Here is a 20865-nt window from a genome sequence, read left to right on the forward strand (position 1 = left end):
ATCATTATTAAATAAATAAAATGAAATAAAATAAAATGCCTTCATTTACCTCCAGTGTTCATAGTTTGCTTGTGATATCACCTTTGTAATCAGAAAATACTATATAACAATGGTCATGCATTTTTATGAAATAAACAATGAGATATCACTTGTAAAATAAGTTATTTCTCTGCTATGCAGTTAGAATCAGAAGTTTATACTAAAGGATTTCTTCTCTCTTTCTACTATCGATTATGATCACAGCTGTCACTAGCATTAACATTGTGTGTATCATCACTTTCCTGCTTTAAAAAAATAGATAATGAAAATGTAAATGACCAATTATGGCTTATTATTTTCTGAATGCCAAATTAGTTTTCTCCTGGTTATGAGATGGGAATAATACACACACACATGTGCATGCATAGTCATTAACATAATATATATGGCCTCTATAATCTTTTAATAGAAACTGCATCTCAAATTTCTGTTACATGCTCAGTGTGGCAGAGACAGCTATTGGTTATGTAATATTCATTTTCCCTTTCTTTTATAATAGTAAAATCCTAACATTACCTGGACATATGGTCATTACCTGGACATATGAACATCCTGAATAAAAGCTGAACTGAAAAACCTGATAGCTTTCCTCTGAAGGTTCCAGGTTGGATTTAGATTCCACCTAGATCTACTGCCATGAGTTTTGCAAGACACAAGGTAGCAGGACTTTGCATCTGTTTCTTGTATCATGATTGGTTTGAGCTTTAAGGTTTAGCTATGGCCACAGAGCCAAATGCTTGTTAACTAGTCAGCAGCATTATAAGCATAAAAGAGTAAAAATCAAGGTAACCCCGTCCTTCCTTTTTATTGGAGTCTAATAGACCTTAAATCGATGTGGAGTCAGTATTCTTTGTTTCAGTGAGGCTTCCATATTCCCTACTGTCTTAGCCAGCTTGGGCGGCTATAACAGAATACCAGAGACTAGGTGGTTAATAAAACAAACATTTTTTCTCATAGTGCTGGAGGCCAGGAAGTCCAATATCAAGGCAGATTCCGTGTCTGGTGAGGGTGCTCTTCTCGATTTGCTGACAGCCATCTCCTTGTCTCTTCACATTTTCTGTGATTTGAGTGATGACGTCCCCTCAGAAATTCATGTTGAAACTTAATCTTCATTGCAACTAGGTGCACCTTTGGGAGGTGACTACTTCATGCGGGCTTTACTCCTATGAATGGAATTAGAGCCTTTATACAATGGCTGAAGTTTAAGGGGAGTTCTTCCTTGCCCTTCCATCTCTTTCATTATGTGAAGACACAGGATATCTTCTTTCCATAAGATGTAGCAACAAGGTGCCATCTTGGGAGCATGGAGCAACATTCACCAGACACCAATCCTGTCAGCTTCTTGACCTTGTACTTTCTAGCCACCAGAAACATGAGAAAGAGATTTGTTTTATTCATACACTACCCAGTCTCAAATATGTTGATATAGCAGCACAAAGGTACTAACAAAGCTTGACTAGGAAAAGGAAAAAGAGGAGATAGTAAAACAGAGATAGAGAGAGAGAGAAGAGAGATGAAGAGAGAATTAAACTATCCTATCTCTCTTCCTTATAAGGGCATTAATTTCATCATAAAGTCTCCACAATAATGACATAATTATAGTCTTGCATCACATGATGCCATTTCAGTTTACTAAAGACCACAGATATAAGAGTCCCATAAGATGCTAATACCATATTTTTACTGTCCTTTTCTATGTTTAGATAGGTTTATATATACAAATAATTATATTGTGTTGCAATCACTGAAGAATTCAGTACAGTAACATACTGTACAGGCTTGTAGCCTACTACGATGTTTACATAATTACAAAATCACCTAACAATGCATTTCTCAGAATATGTCTCCATTATTATTAGATTCTTGACTATTTTAGTCAATCAACAATTAGACATATAAAAGTAAATCCTTCTTAACTTACCAAAGTATAATTGAAACAAGAACTCCTATTTCTTTCCATGTAAAGACTATGGATTATTTTAAGTACTATTACCTCCTTCTTAAATTACTTGCTATTTTTTGCTATGTATTTTGATTCTATATATTTCCAAATCTAACAAGACATTATTATTGTCATCATTCTTGCTGTTGTTGGATTGTTGGTTTATGCAGTCAATATTTGTAAAATCACTCTTTTTTCTTCCCCTGAAAATGCCTTTACTTCACTTTTCTTCTTGCAAGATATTTATGACAGCCACAGAATTCATGGTTGGCAAAGGTTTGTTTTTTGTACTTCAAGATACCACTTCATTGTCTTTAGGGTTCTGTTTTGTCTTGTTTTGTTGAGATGGAGTCTTGCTCTTGTTGCCTAGACTGGAGTGCAATGGCGTGATCTCGGCTCACCCCAACCTCTACCTCCTGGGGTCAAGCTATTCTCCTGCCTTAGCCTTCTGGGTAGCTGGGATTACAGGTATGCGCCACCACTCCTAGCTAATTTTTTTTTTTTTTTTTTTGTATTTTTAGTAGAGACGGGGGTTCTCCATGTTGGTCAGGCTGGTCTCGAACTCCTGACCTCAGGTGATCCGCCTGCCTTGGCCTCCCAAAGTGCTGGGATTACAGGTGTTTGCCACCACGTGCTGCTGTGTTCTTTTAAATTAAATACATAATCATTCTAATTTTAGTCCCATTGCAAGTAATAATGTCATTCCTTAGCTTTCCTAAACTCTTTCTATTCATTTTTGGTTTCAAGTAGTTTTCCTATGATATGTCTAAGAGTAGTTTTCTTTGCATTTATCCTAATTTGGGTTCTCATGCATCTTGAATTTCAGTGATTTTCTCTTCAAACATTGTTTCTTCATTCACACTCTTTACTTTTCTCTATACTTAAGTCAAATATTTCATCTGACTTTTCTTTCAGATTATTCCTTGTCTCTTCAGATGTCTTGTCTATTGTAAAATTTATTCACTGGACTTTTAACTTCCATTATAATAGTTTTCTCCATGATCAAAAATGTTGACTTTACTCAAAGTGTCTTTAATTATTTTATATGTAAGCCCATTTATCAATTTTTTTTAGAGTCAGCAGGGTTTCTATGTTGCTCAAAAAAACTAATTTACACTTAACAGAAAGACATTCACCAATATTTTTTCTTTGAAGCTCCATTTTGACTATACAATTATATACCCAGTGTGGAATGTGCTTATTTTGCATATGATGTGAAGTAGTGGATTTATTTCATTTATATATATATAAGTATACTTTACCTCCATTTATTGTAAAACCCTTCCTTTCATCTCCAGTATGGCTTGCCAGTTCTACTATGCATCAACATTTCTTCCATACAGATAGTTGTTTCTGGGCTAACTAGTCTATTATCTGTAATGTAGTCTATCGCATTTCAAAGAAAACCTGTATCAACTGTTATGAGATCAGGCACATTCAGGGTTGTATGGTGTAAACACTAGCAAGTATCAACTATTATGAACAAGCTGTTACGTGAAGTATGACTGTATATCCCAAAGACTCCATCTCCAACACCATCACACTGGGGATTAGAATTGCAATTTATGAAATTGGGGGGCAAAAACAGTTCATGGTACCTACCTTTTAATTTTTATTTATCTGCTATTTTAAATCTCTTCTTACCAATATACTGTGTCACCTTCAACTATAATTTTTTAAATTATACTGAGGTTTGTAAATGTCCTAGTTAGTGGTAATCAACTTTTTAAAACATTTTAAAAACACTATTATCTTGAAACAAATTAAATAGATACTATAACCTACAAATACAATTTTAGTAATAACCAGCATAATGTCCTAAATATAATCTAAAGCATATGCAATATAAAATTAATTTGTAATAAATATAAAATCATCAATATGTAAATACATAGAACCAAAATAAAGATAAATTCAGGCATATATATATAGAAATCACCATGAGTAAAACAGCCACAAACTTACAGTGATACAAGTGTGTTGTATTAACTACTTAAGCGCTAAGTGTTCCACTGCCCTTAGTGATTTAGTCTTTCTTTAATGTTGAGTAACTTTTGATAAAAGCGAAAATTTAAAAATTATAGTTTCCTTTTAGTTTACAAGTTAGTTGCCTTCCTGGAAAATTCAAACCATGTAAAATTTAAATCATGCAAAAATTCTCTGAATTCACATGTGAAATGCTAAATATATAAGCTCGGGTAAATATAAGTCAATTTTTATTGACCTTAATGTACAGCAAGACATTTACACGTCCCATGGGAACTGTCACAATTCTTTATATGCAAAATATTATCACCCCAGGTTGTCAGTGAATAAACGCCAATACTATCCTTCCACTTATATTAAAACCAATGCCAATACATTTCTAAAATGTTGTCTAGGAGGTGATTCTACACACACACCCCCTACCTCAAGAACTACTTCCCAAGGTTCTTACACTTGCTTTTTCTTTAATCTGAATATCATTCACTCACATCTCTAAGGGACAAACTACCATGTAGTTATCAAGGTTCAAATAAAATGTTCTCCTTCTTGTGAAGGCATCATTTAAGCTCTGAGAGTAAAATGAATCCCTCCTTCCATGTTCTGTAAAACTGTATGCATCCTGCTAACATACCCCATTGCAACGTAGACATTAATTCACGTATTTCTTTCTTTCTATCTTTTTTTTTTTTTTTGGTGTATCTTCATTGCTCCCAAAGGCAGACTTCTCAAAGATCTGTGATAGTATCAGATTCATCTTCCAGACCTCTGCATCTTAAATACCTAACTACATATTGAGCATATGTTATTTGCTGAATAAATGAATCTGCATTTTCAACTCTTGTTTTCTTTCTGTTTCTTTCTTTCCATTGTAAATAACTGGAGCTTTCTATACATACATATATATATACACACACACACCCCCACATCTAATCTTTATAATTTATTATTTAAAACTGCTAAGTGAAAACAGCTTGCACAAACTATTATTAGTAGTAGTTTACTAAGACGATCATCTACACCTGCTAGTTTCTTTTTTTTCCTTTCCTTTTTTATTTTTATTTTTTTGAGATGGAGTCTCACTCTGTCACCCAGAATGGAGTGCAGTGGGGCGATCTCAGCTCTCTGCAGCTTGCACCTCCTGGGTTTAAGTGATTCTCCTGCCTCAGCCTCCCGAATAGCCTGAATTACAGGCACCCGCCACCATGCCCTGCTAACTTTGTATTTCAGCAGAGACAGGGTTTCACCATGTTGGCCAGGCTGGCCTTGAACTCCTGACCTCAAGTAATCTGCCTGCCTCGGCCTCCCAAAGTGCTGGGATTACAGGTGTGAGCCACCATGCCCGGGCTAGTTTGTTTTCTGTATGTGTAAAAAGTTAGTTGATTATTGTAGCCTTCTGCATTATCTGCAATCAGTAGGACTTTATTTAAAAAGTAAAAAATCACGTAGAGTAGATTGTAAAAACTTTAACAGGGAAACTTTATTCAATTGTTCAAATACAGGAAAGAATAAATTTAATTCACATTAACATAATTGCCTTTTATTATGTATTAATGACTTTAAAATCGTAACATATATAACAACTGGCATTTACACTAAAAGGAATGCATCTTTCAGTATTATTCTCATATTAAATATGTTAATTAATAAGAAATATCTGAGAAGAAGTATAGGAAGGATTAGGATGGAATTTATCTCAATCATATTTCATCCTGAAAGCTCTCAGACCTCATAAATCACAGTTTTCAGGAAGGAGAGCTCTATTGGTAGTACTGTAATTCTTTATAAGTAATTTTTCCATTTTGTTCTTTATTATCACTTTTGTTAAGCTCTTAAAAATGAATCAAGCCGAAATATAGAAAACGTTCATTTATTACCCTGTATCCATCATATATTCACCAGTAGCCAAAAGGATAACTTCAATTTCCCTAGAAATTTGACATCATAATGGCCTGCAACCACTTAGAATTTTGTCTAAGTGTTTTAGAAAATTGATATCTTTGCAGTTTGTGTTGAGTGTTGCAATAATAATTGCAATAATACTACAGCTTGAGTTAGATATACATATTGTATTATAAGTCTTGGCTTAGCCACTTATTAAGTGTGTGGCAAATGATTTAAATTCTTGGAAACTTGGTTTTGTCATTTGTAAAAAAAAGAAACAATAAAAGAGAAATAATAAAATATAACCTGGAAGAGAATTGTGTTGAATATGTGTGATAACTCATACAAAATGTAAAACGTCTACTCAACTTTTGCTAAAATGTGAAGACCACAATCATTTTGAATCCACTAACTTATATCTGGTTCCATTTTAACAAATTTATGCCTCAGCAAGGTTCAGAAGTGACAACTCACAACTGAGAGTTAAGTTCATCAGTTGGATTAATTAGATTCCTTCTATATTAGCATTTTGTGATTCACTAATCCTATCAGTGTGCTGCTAGACTTAATTTTCAAAGGCTATTTGAATTCCCCCTTATTGAAAAAGGGTAACTGATCTGATGCTGAAAATTTCTAAGCCTTAACTTGAGATTTTTAGCTAGGTCCATGCTAACCTCCAGGGTAGTGTGATGTAATGATGTAATACGACAGTAGTAGTCGAGACCTCAGCCAACCTTGGCTCTAACCATTGCTGTGCTACTTTCCAGCCCTGGGGCCATGGATGAGTCACTGGGGCTTTATGGAATTTAATAGAATTTTATGTAAAATATGATACAAATCTTCCTTTGTCTCCATTTTATAATATTTTACTTATGTATATGTTTATATTTATATTTAAAGAAGTATGTACCTATATTTATAATTTAATTATATATTACTATTATTTGGAATTATGAATATGAAGTACCAAATGGCAGAGAATATTACATATTTTAGAAAAATATATTGACAGGTATGCCTCAATGAAAACAATATTTCATTGGTAAAAGAAATAAATAACAACTAATAACCAAAAAATTGAAATCTAAAACTCCACAAATTTGCTGAGTCTGAATCAAATCATATTGAGTGACAGCTCTTGAAAATTTTCCAAAAAGTTATTTAAATCATATTCACTGGGGTTATAGCTAGTACACTATATTTTTAACTCAGTCATCCTTGATTAAAAAAAAAATTCTATTTAATCAACTGACAGGTTTTTTTTTCCTTTTTGTCTGTAATAAATTAATATATACTTAGAAAATACCTTAGACTTTTTATGCAGACAAGTACAATTTTGAAGCTAGGATGCTGTTGATTATGTATTATATGTATTATGAGTAAAATAAAAGTGCCGTCTAGAAAAAAATAAAAAAATTTAAGTCAGCCACGTCCCAGGTCTCTTTTAGGGGAATAGACTGAACGTTAACATATATTTATTGACTTTTTAATAAAAACCATCCTGACTTGTGTGAGATAATATCTCATTATGGTTTTGATTTGCATTTCTCCAATAATCAGTGATGTGGAGCCTTTTTTACATATACTTTTTGGTCGCATGTATGTCTTCTTTTGAAAAGTGTCAGTGCAGAGTAAGAAAGAAACGCTTATACACTGTTAATAGGGAAGTAAATTAGTTGAACCATTGTGGAAAACAGTGTGACAATTCCTCAAAGAGCTAAAAATAGAACTACCATGTGACCCAGCAATTCCATTTCTGGGTATATACCCAAAGGAACACAAGTTTTCTACCATAAAGACACATGCAGGTGAATGTTCACTGTAGCACCATTCACTATAGCAAACACATGGAAACAAACTAAATGCCCATCAGTGGTAGAGTGGATAAAGAAAAGGTGCGACATATGACGTACACACCATGGAATACTGTGTAGCCAAAGGAAAAAACAAAAAACAAAAAACGAGATCGTGTCCTTTGCAGGAACATGGATGGAACTGGAGGCCATTATCTTTAGCAAACTAACCCAGGAACAGAAAACCAAATACCGTATGCTCTCACTTATAAGTGGGAGCTAAATGATGAGAACACATGGACACATAGAGGGGAACAACACATACTCAGGCCCACCTGAGGGTACAGGGTGGGAGGAGAGAGCAGATTAAGAAAAATAACTAATGAGTTCTAGGCTTATTACATGGGTGAGGAGATAATCTGTACAACAAAGCCCACGACACACGTTTTTCTATATAGCGAACCTGCACATGTACTCCTGAACTTAAACTGAAAATACATGTCTCTATATATTTTAATACTGGCCTCCAGTTCTCTAACACATGCATGAATACTTTAAATTGTATCATGTACCTTGCGATTGTCCAAGTGTTCACAACTGCTCATACTTCCTCTTTGCTCTGTGTTGACTAAACTTTAGTCAAGCTACTCTCCTTCTCAAAGTTCAAAGTTCGTTGAACTTTGACTTGCTCCAAAGCCTGAGCAAGCAGTAAGACGCAGAAAATGCTTCCCCTATCAGCTAATTCTGAGATAAAAGACACATTTTCTGTCAAACTGCACTGATCATACTGTCAACTCACTTCCTCTTGCTTCCTGAACTTCTCTTTATTAGTTTCTGCTACGTTCTACTCAATTCTTATTATCAAATAATTTACCATCACATATTACAATTTATAAGCCAATTTAGTAGTGCTAAATAAACTTTTGTTTTTAGAAAGAAAATCCTCAGTTAAACATATTTAAACTTGGTTCCACACTTGTCAAAGTCTGTTGATGCTATCACTTTAATGTATGCGTTAGGAGGATGAGGTTTTTCTTGACACAGTTGTTCTTTTTTAGAAAATTTCACATTTAAAAAAATACTATAGCTTGATCCTTGCATATATTTACTGCCCTTCTTTGGCAACTGGCTTTCAGAAAAATCTTATATAGAATGATTTAAATGTCACGATTTTTTGCTATAGACTTTGTCACATCCAACACAATGAGAAAATTGGACAATTCAGTGTGGGGTGAAAAAACTGAGGAGATAAAATCAATAGTAAAGAAGAGGAGTGTATACTTTTCTTGCATGTTTCACAACTAAATCTGGACTTAAGGACAGTTAGATATATTGGATTTATTATCTGAATCTTATCTCATTGCATTAGTTAATAAAAAGTCCAGTTGTAGAACAAAGAATCAGTAAATATGTCACAGAGCACAAAGCTTAACCTGAAAGGAGTCTGTTTTTTTTCTATTCCGCACATCTCAGTTTGCAAAAAAAGTTTCAATAAAGTTTCCGTGTAACAGAGGGTAATTAGGAGAAAATGACCTTGAGGTTTATACTGCTTTTAAAACAGCCACTTGGCAAATCTTTGCAGGCATGAATGTCAACTTAAGATAGATGTTTATAAGAAAACTGTGAAATGCAATATATGAATGGAAACTTCATTTTCTGGTCATGTATGGCAAATCTTAGGCCTAAAGCTCACTCTTTATCCTCTGATGCTGATAAGCATACAACAGCTTTCATAAGAATTAGTATATGAGTCTGTTAAAAGAACTAGTTTAAAGCTCCTATTTTCAAAATAGATTCTGCTTTTTTAGAAAAATCATAACCTTAAGTCTAAATTTTGTATCCAAGAGATTAGTACTCTGAAAATTAATATGCATGTCAATTTTCATATACACTGACATTTTATAATGTGCCATAAACTTCAGCCTTTCTAAATAGCATATCTCCTTCAAATGCAACAATTTTCATGCCATAATATTTTCATTTTTAAGCCAGTCTTTTTGAAAACTAAGAATGGTGATTTCTGTCTAAAACAATAACACTTTCTTGACGATCATAGTTTTCATCTCACATTATTGGTGTAACATATGTATTGTAGGGAGAAATGTGGAAAGTGTTTCTATCACATTTGGTTTTCCCAATCCAATTAGAGTGTCAAGAAACAATTTCTACTGAAACCAAAATGGTCAAACATCTGATAATTAGACCCGGATCTCTATTATCTATAGAGAGTAACATGAATTGAGATATGATTACTATCACCTATATCAGATTTATTATTTGTGATTTTAAAAAAAGGTACCCCTGAAACATGGTAGATTTAGTGAATGCATTTTCATTATGAAGAAGTATGAAACAACCCTCCGGTTGGTATGCATTGGAGTACAATTAATGACATGGTCGGGCAGTATGATCAAGTGGGAGTTCAGAAAGAATTTGAATAGAGGAATCGGAAAACTGTGTCTTGTCTTTCAATCTTACAAATCAATCACTAGTTACAGGACTGGTAATGTTACCTACTTTCCATACTCTTGCTATGAGGATGAATGACAACAATTTGAGTTAATGTGATTTAAAACCAAGGTATATTCCATTGAAATAGGAAAGTTCCCTGATCCCCGTTCTAGTACCTGCCACAAGGGTGTGGCTCACCTGTTTGGTTGCCCTGCTGGCTGCTCAAAACCTTTATGGGAGGGGGAGCAAGCAGATGGGCAGGTGAAGAGGCCAGGACAAGTACTTTGGGCTCCAGCCCCGTGGTAGTGTCTAGGGGTGGGTGCCTGCAAACCCAGTGTTACAAAGCTTTTTCAGCTTTGCTGCCCACAGAAGCCTTGAGTGTTATCCAGCTCAATGAACCCTCTGCCCACAAGGGCAGAGGGCCAGTGTGTGACAGCTTTCTGTATCCCAAGCTCTTGTCCAGCATCCCAGTAAACTCGGGTCACACATGGACTGGAAGGATGAATGTAAGGATTTATTGAGTGGTGGAGGTGGCTTTCAGTGGGATGGATGGGGAGCCGGAATAGGTGGATGGAGTGGGAAAGTGATCTTCTCCTGGAGTCGGGTCTCCCAGCGGCCTACTCCTCTCCCATTGTCCCCAGCCGAACTCCCCTGGGCGTTCAAGTGTACCTCCTCTTCTCTCTTTCTCTGTCCATAATTCCACTGTCCGTCTGCTGGTCTGCTGGCTTGCTGGTCTGCTTCTGGAGCCTGGGATTTGGGGTTTACACGAGTGCAGGATAGGGGACATGGGGGGCCAAAAGCCAACTTTTGGGGTGTGAAAACAGGAATGCCTGTCCTCATTTAGGGCCTCAGGTCTTAAGGCTTGAGGTTGGAGCCTTTGCTGGGGAACTGCCCTCCTCTATCCAGTATTTCCTTGTCTCCTGTCTGCATCACCATCAAAGTAGAGCCTTATCAATATTTGACATTCCTCAACAGAAACCATAATTCTTCAATAATACATTTTGTAAAGTCAGTTCCTTACATCACTCCAATGATTTCACTTCAATTACAAAGCTAGCATCAGTCACTATGAAGATAAAGAACGCCCACATAGAATTTTGTGTAGAATTTGACTCCAACACCTATAGTTACACCCAGATTTATGGGGTAGATGGATAAATCCTTGTAAGAAAACTCTGTAATGAAACATATGAGAACTTTGTCTTCTGGGAAGAACTTATAAAATAGATCACTGAATCAAGATAAAATATTTCTCTTGTGCAATGTAATACTATTAAATGAACAGTATTTAATAAAGGAATTAATAATGAACTAGTTCCTAAATAGAAGTGAACAAACCATAAATGTTCACCTTGATGAATCTGCATAAAATAAACACAATGGAATCCTCCCTGCAGCAAAAAATAAAATATTACCAGCAAACCCAAAGGTCCTCTTCTGCCCTCTCATTGTCCCTCTTTTATCCTGTACAAGTTAATCACTATTTTGGTTTCTAAATTTATAAATTAGCATCACACAATATGTCCTTTTGATGTCTAGATTCTTACATTCAACATTATATGTAGGAGATACATCCACCTTGGTTTGGCAGAGTGGTTTATTTATTTTAATTGATGAGTAGTGTTCTGAAATTTACTATAATATAGTTCATTCTTTTTTTTTTTTTCTTTTGAGATGGAGTCTGGTTCTGTCACCCAGGCTGGAGTGCGGTGGCGCGATCTTGGCTCACTGCAAGCTCCGCCTCCCAGGTTCACATCATTCTCCTGCCTCAGCCTCCTGAGTAGCTGGAACTACAGGGGCCCGCCACCACTCCCAGCTAATTTTCTGTATTTTTAGTTAGCCAGTTTCATCATGTTAGCCAGGTTGGTTTTGATCTCCTGACCTCATGATCAGCCTGCCTCGGCCTCCCAAAGTTCTGAGATTACAGGCGTGAGCCACCGCGCCCCACCAGTTCATTCATTTTTATTAGTGGTATGGTATCAATATATCACAATTTATCTCTTGGATAACTCAAATTGTTTCCAATTTGGAATTATAAATAATGTTGCTATGAACATCATTGTACCTGTATTTTGGTATACATGTATACACATTTCTGTTCGGGAAAACAATTAGAAGTACTAGAATATTCATATATTAAGCATTAATAGATGTCCCTAGACATTTTTTATCCAAGTGACTGTATCAACTTACATTTTTACTACTATAATTGCAGTTGTAATTATAATTACTCTCTGAAGATTAAAAAAAAGAAGAAAAATTTAGAAGTAGAAGGAAATAATATCAAAGATAAAAGACAGAAACTAATGAACTAGCCAAAAAAATAAAAATAGAATGATAACATAAATAACAATTAGTATTGATAATCAAGAAAAAGTTTTTAATACAAATACTTTTAATGCATTGCATAAAATAAATGCATTGAAGTTGATCATTGTACTGTATGTAATAAAATATTACTAATTTTTTGGAAACATACATTAAAATATTTAGAAGAACTGATATGTTTGAATTACTTTCAAAAGGTTTATAATAAAGCAGTTTGGAAACCAGTAATCAGCAACCAGTAATCAGGGTAATGGTTATATGAGGTTCTTCGTACTACTCTTACAACTTCACGGTAAATATGACATTATTTCTAAATAGAAATTGAGGAAAACCTACTGCGTATTTGTCACACCAATAGACTAAATAATTTCAAGGTCAGAATAAAAGGATTTGATGAAATTCAAGTTCACTCATGATTTAGAACTCATAAAAATGAGAGTAGAAGAGAGTATCTGTAGCCTGATAAAAAGCATCTAACAAATACATTCACATACTTTCACACTTTATTTTACTTTACACACAATATAACATATCCATTTTAAGTATAAGTTGAGATCTGACATTTGTGTAAGTCCTATGTAATCACTGTCACAATCAAGAAATAGTGTATTGCTGTGGTCCCACATAAATTCCCTAGTTCTCTTTTGCACTTAATTCCTACCAACCATACCCTACCCCTAGACAAACACTAATATTCTTTCTGCCACTATTGATTCGTTTCCATTTCTATTACTTCAAATAACTGGTTTCATATAGTTTGAGATCTTTTGTGTCTGGCTTCATTTTAACAGGATAATGTTTTTTGAGACTATTCAAGATTTTTGCAGTTTATTTGAGATTCATCAAGATTGTTGCAGTTTCTTTCTTTCTGTTGCTGATAAAAGAAACATTTTGGGTATTTCCACTTCTTGGGTTAAATACTTAAAAGGAGAATCAATAGGTCATAGAAGTCTATTGCTTAATTTAGAAGAAACTGTTAAAGTATTATCTGAAAGGATCATACTATTATAGTTCCTCCAGCAATGGATGAGAGTTTATCTACTTCCTCTGCAATGTTTGGTACTTGATATTAGTCATTTTAATGGATGTATATTCGTATCATATTATTTATTGCATTTCTCTGATGCCAAATGATGTTGAAGGTCTTTGCTTGTGCTTATTGACCATTCTTAAATTTTTCTTTCGGAAATGTCTTTTCAAATCTTTTGCTATTTTATGACTTGTTTTGCTATTTTTAAGTCTTTTGCTGTTTTGCTGTCTTTCTTTTTATTATTGGTTCTAATGAATTATTTTTACATATAGTTATAAGCTTTTTATCAAACACATATCTTAAAGTAGTTTCTTCTAGGTTGTAGCTAGAATTTTTGTTCTTTTAAAAATGTCTTCAATAGAACAGATAATTTAATTTTGATAGAGGTAAATATTTCATTTCTAATGATTTATACTTCTTGTGTACTATTTTAATCATCTTTGGCTATTCCAAATCTGTAAAACATTTGTCATATATTTTGAATTAATTATTGTATAGAGTTGTGGTCTCCAACATTTTTGGCAATATCCATACATAAAGGATTAAAGAGAATATAATGAAGAATGCATGCCAATAAATATGAAACAGGTAATGTGGAAAAATTTATAGAAAATTATGTACTACAAAAGGTCATTCAAGAAGAAGTAGTTCATCTGAGTAGCCTTACAGTAAAGAAATATATTGTATTCATGTTTGAAAATTCAGACCAAAAACAATTCAAATCTAGGCACAGATGGCTTCATTAAAAAGTCAATCAAGTGTTCAAGAAAGAAATAATCCCAATTACACAACGTTTTCCAAAAAAGCAGAACAAACACTTCTCAACCTTGATGTCCTTCATGAGATTGAAGAGGTTTAATTTGAATACGTGTTAATTTTTCTTTGCAAATTTTCTTTTTATATCTACTGAGAGGATCATATGTTGATTCTTTTTTATTCTCTTAACAGAGATAAACATGCTTTTATTTTTGAATATTAAATACAATTTCAATTGCAACTTCAATTTCAATATAAAAAATCAACATGACATTTTATGCTGTGTTATAGTCATGCTTAAATTTGAACCAATAATAATTACTATATTCTGAAAAGAATATTTTTTAAAAAATCAGTAACAAACAAAATGAATTAAATGGCCTTGCAAATAAAATAAAGATAATTAAAATTAATTACATATTTATCATGCAAAGTGTGAATACTCTGTACAAATATAATTTTTTTCCTTTGAAGAAATTTTAGTGTATAATGGCTTATTTTTTAAAGATGGTATTGTCTGACCAAACCACACTCAGGGTGGTAAAAGGAAATAAGTTATATTGGGGATTAAATTATCTTAATATTAGAAACCAGATAATAGCTAACAGGTTTAATTTTTAGATAAATCATAGAAACACATGGGCTATTTAGAAATATAACTTTCCAATTTTTACATTCTACCTTGATTTTGAAGAATGTTGTCTGACATTTTTTAATTCAGTTGCTTATATATTTATCTCATAATTATTTATTGAAAGACTACTAATGTTCTGGCCTTGGGATAAACTTTGGAGATAAAACAGCAAATACGAAAGATATACTTACCACCTTTCCACAGACTAATTTAGAGAGATGAGGAAGATTATAAGAAAAGATAAAATATAAACAGTGTCACTTATGCCATTAAAAACAGGCAGATAGGCTGGTAATGATGGCTCATGCCTGTAATCCCAGCACTTTGGGAGGCAGAGGGGGATGGATTGCTTGAACCCAGGAGTTCAAGACCAGTCTGGGCAACATAGTGAGACCCTGTTTCTACTAAGAATACAAAAATTAGCTGAGTGTGGTGGCTATGCCTCTGGTTTTAGCTGCTCAGGAGGCTGAGGTGGGAGGATCACTTGAGCCCAGGAGGTTGAGGCTGCAATGAGCCTAGATTGCAGCACTGCACTGGGAGACAGAGTGAGATCTTGTGTGTGCGTGTGTGTGTGTGTATGTTTATAACAGCTATAGAAGCACATGATAGGGACATTTAATTCAAACAGACAAAGTTTGATGAAGGAACTGCATTTTGGCTTAGTTTTGAAGGATGACTCAAATTAGCCTAGTTGCTAGAGCTTGTACATGGAAGGAAGAACATTCAGGCAGAAAAACAGCAAGTCCTAAATGAGACAGACAGCAATTGAAGAAATACAAATCACAAAATTAAAAAAAAAAGTTCTTATGGGCGTAACGTGGACTAAGAAATCTTAGGAGGTTGTTGGAGGAAACTCGAGATATGTAGAATGTAGTAGGAGCAGAAATGCTTAAAAATGGTATTTGACAAAAGTGACCAATTGGATATGAGTGTAGAGGGTAAGACAGCCTCAAGGATGACATTCACTGCTTTGAACTTAGAAGCTGAGTTAATTAGAGATACTACCTTTGAAAGCTGAACTTGTGAAGAGGAAGAGTTCCATTTTGGGCATAGTGACTTTGAGGAGCTTATGATACACCAAAGGTTGGTGGTTGGATATATGAGTCCGAGTGGAAAAGGAGACTGAGCAATACATAAAGATCTGACATCATCAACAGTTAGGTACACAATGGAATTGTGAAAATGAATAAGTTCACTAGAAGGAAATACAGAGAAAGAAAAATCTTGAATGTCTATATTTTAGTACATCAGAACTTGATTGTTATTTCAAGGTATGTTAGTTACTAGCTACAGGAGTTAGAGTAAATTATATTACTTGTTAGGACCTCAGTGTTATTATCTGTAAAATGCAGGGTCTGAGCAATATAATAGAATATATAGCTCTAAAATGCAATGAATCCAAGACTCTCTGTTTTAGCCCATTTTTTTAGATAGTCAACACAAAAGGTATATATACAATTATTCTTTGTTACCCATGGAGGAATTGGTTCCAGGACTCTGTTTTACACATGGATATCAAAATCCATGGATGCTTGTAAAATGGCACAGAATTTGCATATAACCTTCACACATCCTTCCACATACTTTAAATAATAACTAGATAACAATACTACTTAATACAATGTAAATGCTATTTAAATAGTTGTTATAATGATTGTTTTGTATTTGCATTACTTTTTATTGTTGTGTTGCTATTTTTATAGTTTGTTTTTTTTTTTCTTTTTGGAATGTGTTCAATTCACGGTTGGTTGAACCCACAGATATGGAACACTCAGAGAGCTAAATGTATAGCCACAGTGGCTAAATGCATATCCACAGCAGCTTGGCTTGGCTACATCTAGTCTGAGAATTTCATAGTCCTAATGCCAGTATTTATTTAATAATATTGCATTTATATCTAAGGAACACTGAAACAATTGTTTACCATTCTCTATAATTGGTACAAATATCTTGTTATTTTCAAAGGTGATTGAGAGAGCGTGCATTTACCAATTACCTGCTTTATGCTGGACACTGTTAAGAGAACTTTTACTTACCAGAAGGACTGGTCAGTTTAAGAGAGCTACAAAACTTTTTAATTTCTATATTGATATATTATTTGCCTTTTCCTAGATTTAGCACTTGAGGTTTGTAAAAATGGTAATTTTAATGACAAACAAATATGATATCCTTTTCAAAATATATCTCCTATTATTCACATTAGAATTAAAGGTTATCAACAAAATTCAGTTAGTTAAAAGTAGCAAGAGTTAAATTTGAGCTGGTTCCACAGTAGTGAAGGCCTGGTAATCAACTTTCAAACCCATTGGTTTTTCAAGTGCTACAATCTCTGAAAAGAAGAGAACCAAAGAAAACTCCACACTATTCACAAAGTTTAGTTGCTTTTGTAAATGCCATCTGCTTCGTCTGTTCAGAAAAATCACTTTCATTATATTTCAAGTCCAAAGTCTCTTTTCTTTGTCTGTGACACTTTTTTTTTCATTATCCAGTGAAAGAATCCACACCAATTTTATGGTGTTTTTCTCCTCTTCTCCCTTATAGAATTCTTCATTTTGCCCCGTGGAAAGGAGCACAAGAACTACTGGTCAATTGACAATTCATTCAATTTTACAAGGCACATTTCATTTCTTCCTTTAGAGTTTCAAAGAGTTTTGGGGGAGGAGAAAAACCTACTTCTATTCACAATCACGATGGCTTTGTTTGAGTTAAAAATTCCACCCCATGAAATATCTGTGCTGAGACATAATGAACAGTGTTAGTAATGTGGAAAAGACTCAAGTGGATAGAAAATTATCAAAACTTTCAGTAATCAATAGGCAAATTGTGCTTTAGCCTGAATGACTATTACCAAATAGGCAATTCATCATTTGTTAGCATGTTACAGCTTTTATAAGAAAATTATTGTAAATCTGGAGCTCTCCCACCTCATACGTCACTGTTATTTATTAATGAATAATTATGAATAATATTGAGGCAATAGAGAATAGCAATTCCTGTTATCTATCTATATCACTATGCATATTTATCTGTATCTATCTATGTACATGACATTTTGGAAAAGGCAAGGCAATAGTAAGTTCAGTAATTTTTATTATAAATAACATAATACTACAAACATGCAAACACAAATAAAATAATAAGATATGATCTCTAAAGCTGATAATATCTATTTATTTTGACCTCCTCTTTCTCATTTGACACGTATTTGAGAAGATAATAAGTGGATTGCAACAGTTGTATTACATTAAAATTATAAAAAAGAGTATTAGGGCTCTATAGAGTAACCAACCACAGTTAGGAAGACAAACAGCAAGTTACTCAGAAAATTAGCTTTTGTAGGTCTGATAAGAGTGTATACCTCATATGAATTCACAGACACATGCTTATTTTGTTGCTATAAGCATTTTTAAAATTATTGCAAATTGCATTTTTCAATGTTTTGTCACTGAGCAAGAATTACTGATTATAAAGGAAAGAAATACAAACTTAAACATCAGAGTAGAGTGATCATCATTAAGGCTGTATCAAGAGTATTTTAATTTTGGTGGGTACAAAAATAGAAATTTGGATTACGTATTATTACTTTGACAAGGTGTGAAATTTGTTTGTTGCATACTTGAGTGTTTTAGAAATAACAATGAACTTATGCATGGAAAAGAAGGTATAGTGCTACTTTGTTCCCAAAAAAAATAAATAAAACCCTGCATGACACGGTCCCTGGATGCAATGTGATAGGAACAATATTAGTGCATTAAAGATAGATCAAAATTGGTAGGACTTTAAAAACAATGGAATCAAATACCTGCAATCCCAGCACTTTGGGAGGCCGTGGTTGGTGAACCACTTGAGGCCAGGAGTTCAAGTTCATGCCTTGCCAACATGGTGAAACCTCATCTCTACTAAAAACACGCAAAAAAAGAATTAGGTGGTGTGCACCTGTAATCACAGCTACTTGGGAGGCTGAGGCAGGAGAATTGTTTGAACCTGAGAGGTGGAGGTTGCAGTGAGCCAAGGGCATGCCACTGCCCTCTGGCCTGGGCAACAGAGTGTTACTCTGTCAAAAAGAAAAGAAGCAACAGAATAAAGAACACAGTATCATGCCAGAGTTCTTTTTAACTCTTTTTGGGCAGCAACTGTCATTGCACTCTATTTTTATCTTACTCTCATTAACTTTTCCTACTATGTTGATTTTTTAAAAAAGAAAATTTGTAAAAATCAATGAAAAAAAATTGCAATGGAAAGGCTCAACAAAAATAATTTAAATAATTACTAAAATGATCTTGTAACGAATGTATTTCCCCAGAAAACTTTTCCCTATCATTAAAATTTCTTATACAAAGGAAATGTACATATAGAGCCAAGAGAAAATATATATATTTGAATATGTAGAAAAATAATATTAGAGAGAAAAATTATTTTGAAAAGGAAAATAATAAAATGCACAAAATACAGACAATTATAACTTGATGATTGCGGTAATAGAAACATTTTGGCTAGTTAAATGATAAAAATTATTTTTTTAAACAGTTTTGTAATTTTATGACATTGATAGACCCAAATTGGTGTTATTTCATCAACATTCTTTTTCTCATGTGTAGACGTTCTTTTGTTATTCTTCACAACTGAATTAAGAAACAGGAAACAGATGAAGAAAACTCACTTAAGTTAAATGAATATGCGTTAAATATTTATCCTACACAGAAAACTGTGAAAATAACTCAATAAATACATACTAAATTTCACTAAAGATTAGAGATCTGTTGATACAAAAAGGAATGAAAGAAAGAAACAGAGTTACGAGAGAGATAGACAAACAATTGCAGAATATACTGAAACTTACTTCCCTTTATCTCCTTCTAAATTATTTTTTCATCAGGTTAAACTATTATACAGTGTCTTAGGAAATTAGAGACTATTTTTTGAGTGATTTAGGAAATTAGTTTCTCGGAATGATTTTACTACATTATGAATCTTCAAATAACATTTTATTAATTAATGTAGCTTAAGATTTTGGAAATAACTGAGGCATAAATAAGAAACAGCACAAGGGGCCAGGCACGGTGGCTCATGCTTGTAATCCCAGCACTTTGGGAGGCCGTGGCGGGGGGATCACGAGGTCAGAGGATCGAGACCATCCTGGCTAATACGGTGAAACCCCGTCTCTACTAATAATACAAAAAAATTAGCCGGGCGTGATGGCGGGCACCTGTAGTCCCAGCTACTCTGGAGGCTGAAGCAGGAGAATGGCGTGAACCCAGGAGGCTGAGCTTGCAGTGAGCTGGGATCACGCCACTGCACTCCAGCCTGGGAGACAGAGTGAGACTCTGTCAAGAAAAAACAAACAAACAAGAAAACAGAAAAGAAAACAAAAGAAAGAAAGAAGGAAGGAGGGAAAGAAAGAAAGAAAGATAGACAGACAGAAAGAAAGAAAGAAAAGAAAAAAAGAAAGAAAGAAAGGAAAGAAAGAAAGAAAGAAAGAAAGAAAGAAAGAAAGAAAGAAAGAAAGAAAGAAAGAAAGAAAGAAAGAGCGAGCGAGCACAAGGGCCTTCTGCAGAACAAGTCAGTAAGTACTGCAGTACCAAAGAATGGAAAGGCCAAGCATCAGCAGAAAACCTTGACTGTGTAACACATGGAAGGAAAGAGCTCAATTTAAGCCATCTGTCTAGTGTTTAGAATGAATTTGAGGGTCAATGGACACCTGTTAAGATATAAACCATATTCTCATTTGTAATTAAAAGATGCTGGTTTTAGACATCCACTCTATTTTATTGGAACCTTTACTTAATAGTGCAGTTGCCAAATTGTGCCACAATTAACAAGAGTAGTACTTCACTTGACAAATTACAGGGAAATTATCAGTATTACACTTCCCCCATATAAGAGCCTTGCAAATAATTGCACAACGCAAATAGACCACAAATGATCTTTTGGACTTTTCAAATAGGCATTGCTCCTTAAAATTTATTTCTCTTCTACCATTCAAAGCTCATAGATCTTTTAACTAGTACTGAATAATCTTGAAATT

This window comes from Macaca mulatta, chromosome 18 (genome assembly GCF_049350105.2).
Source record: "Macaca mulatta isolate MMU2019108-1 chromosome 18, T2T-MMU8v2.0, whole genome shotgun sequence".
In the NCBI taxonomy this organism is placed as follows: Eukaryota; Metazoa; Chordata; class Mammalia; order Primates; family Cercopithecidae; genus Macaca; species Macaca mulatta.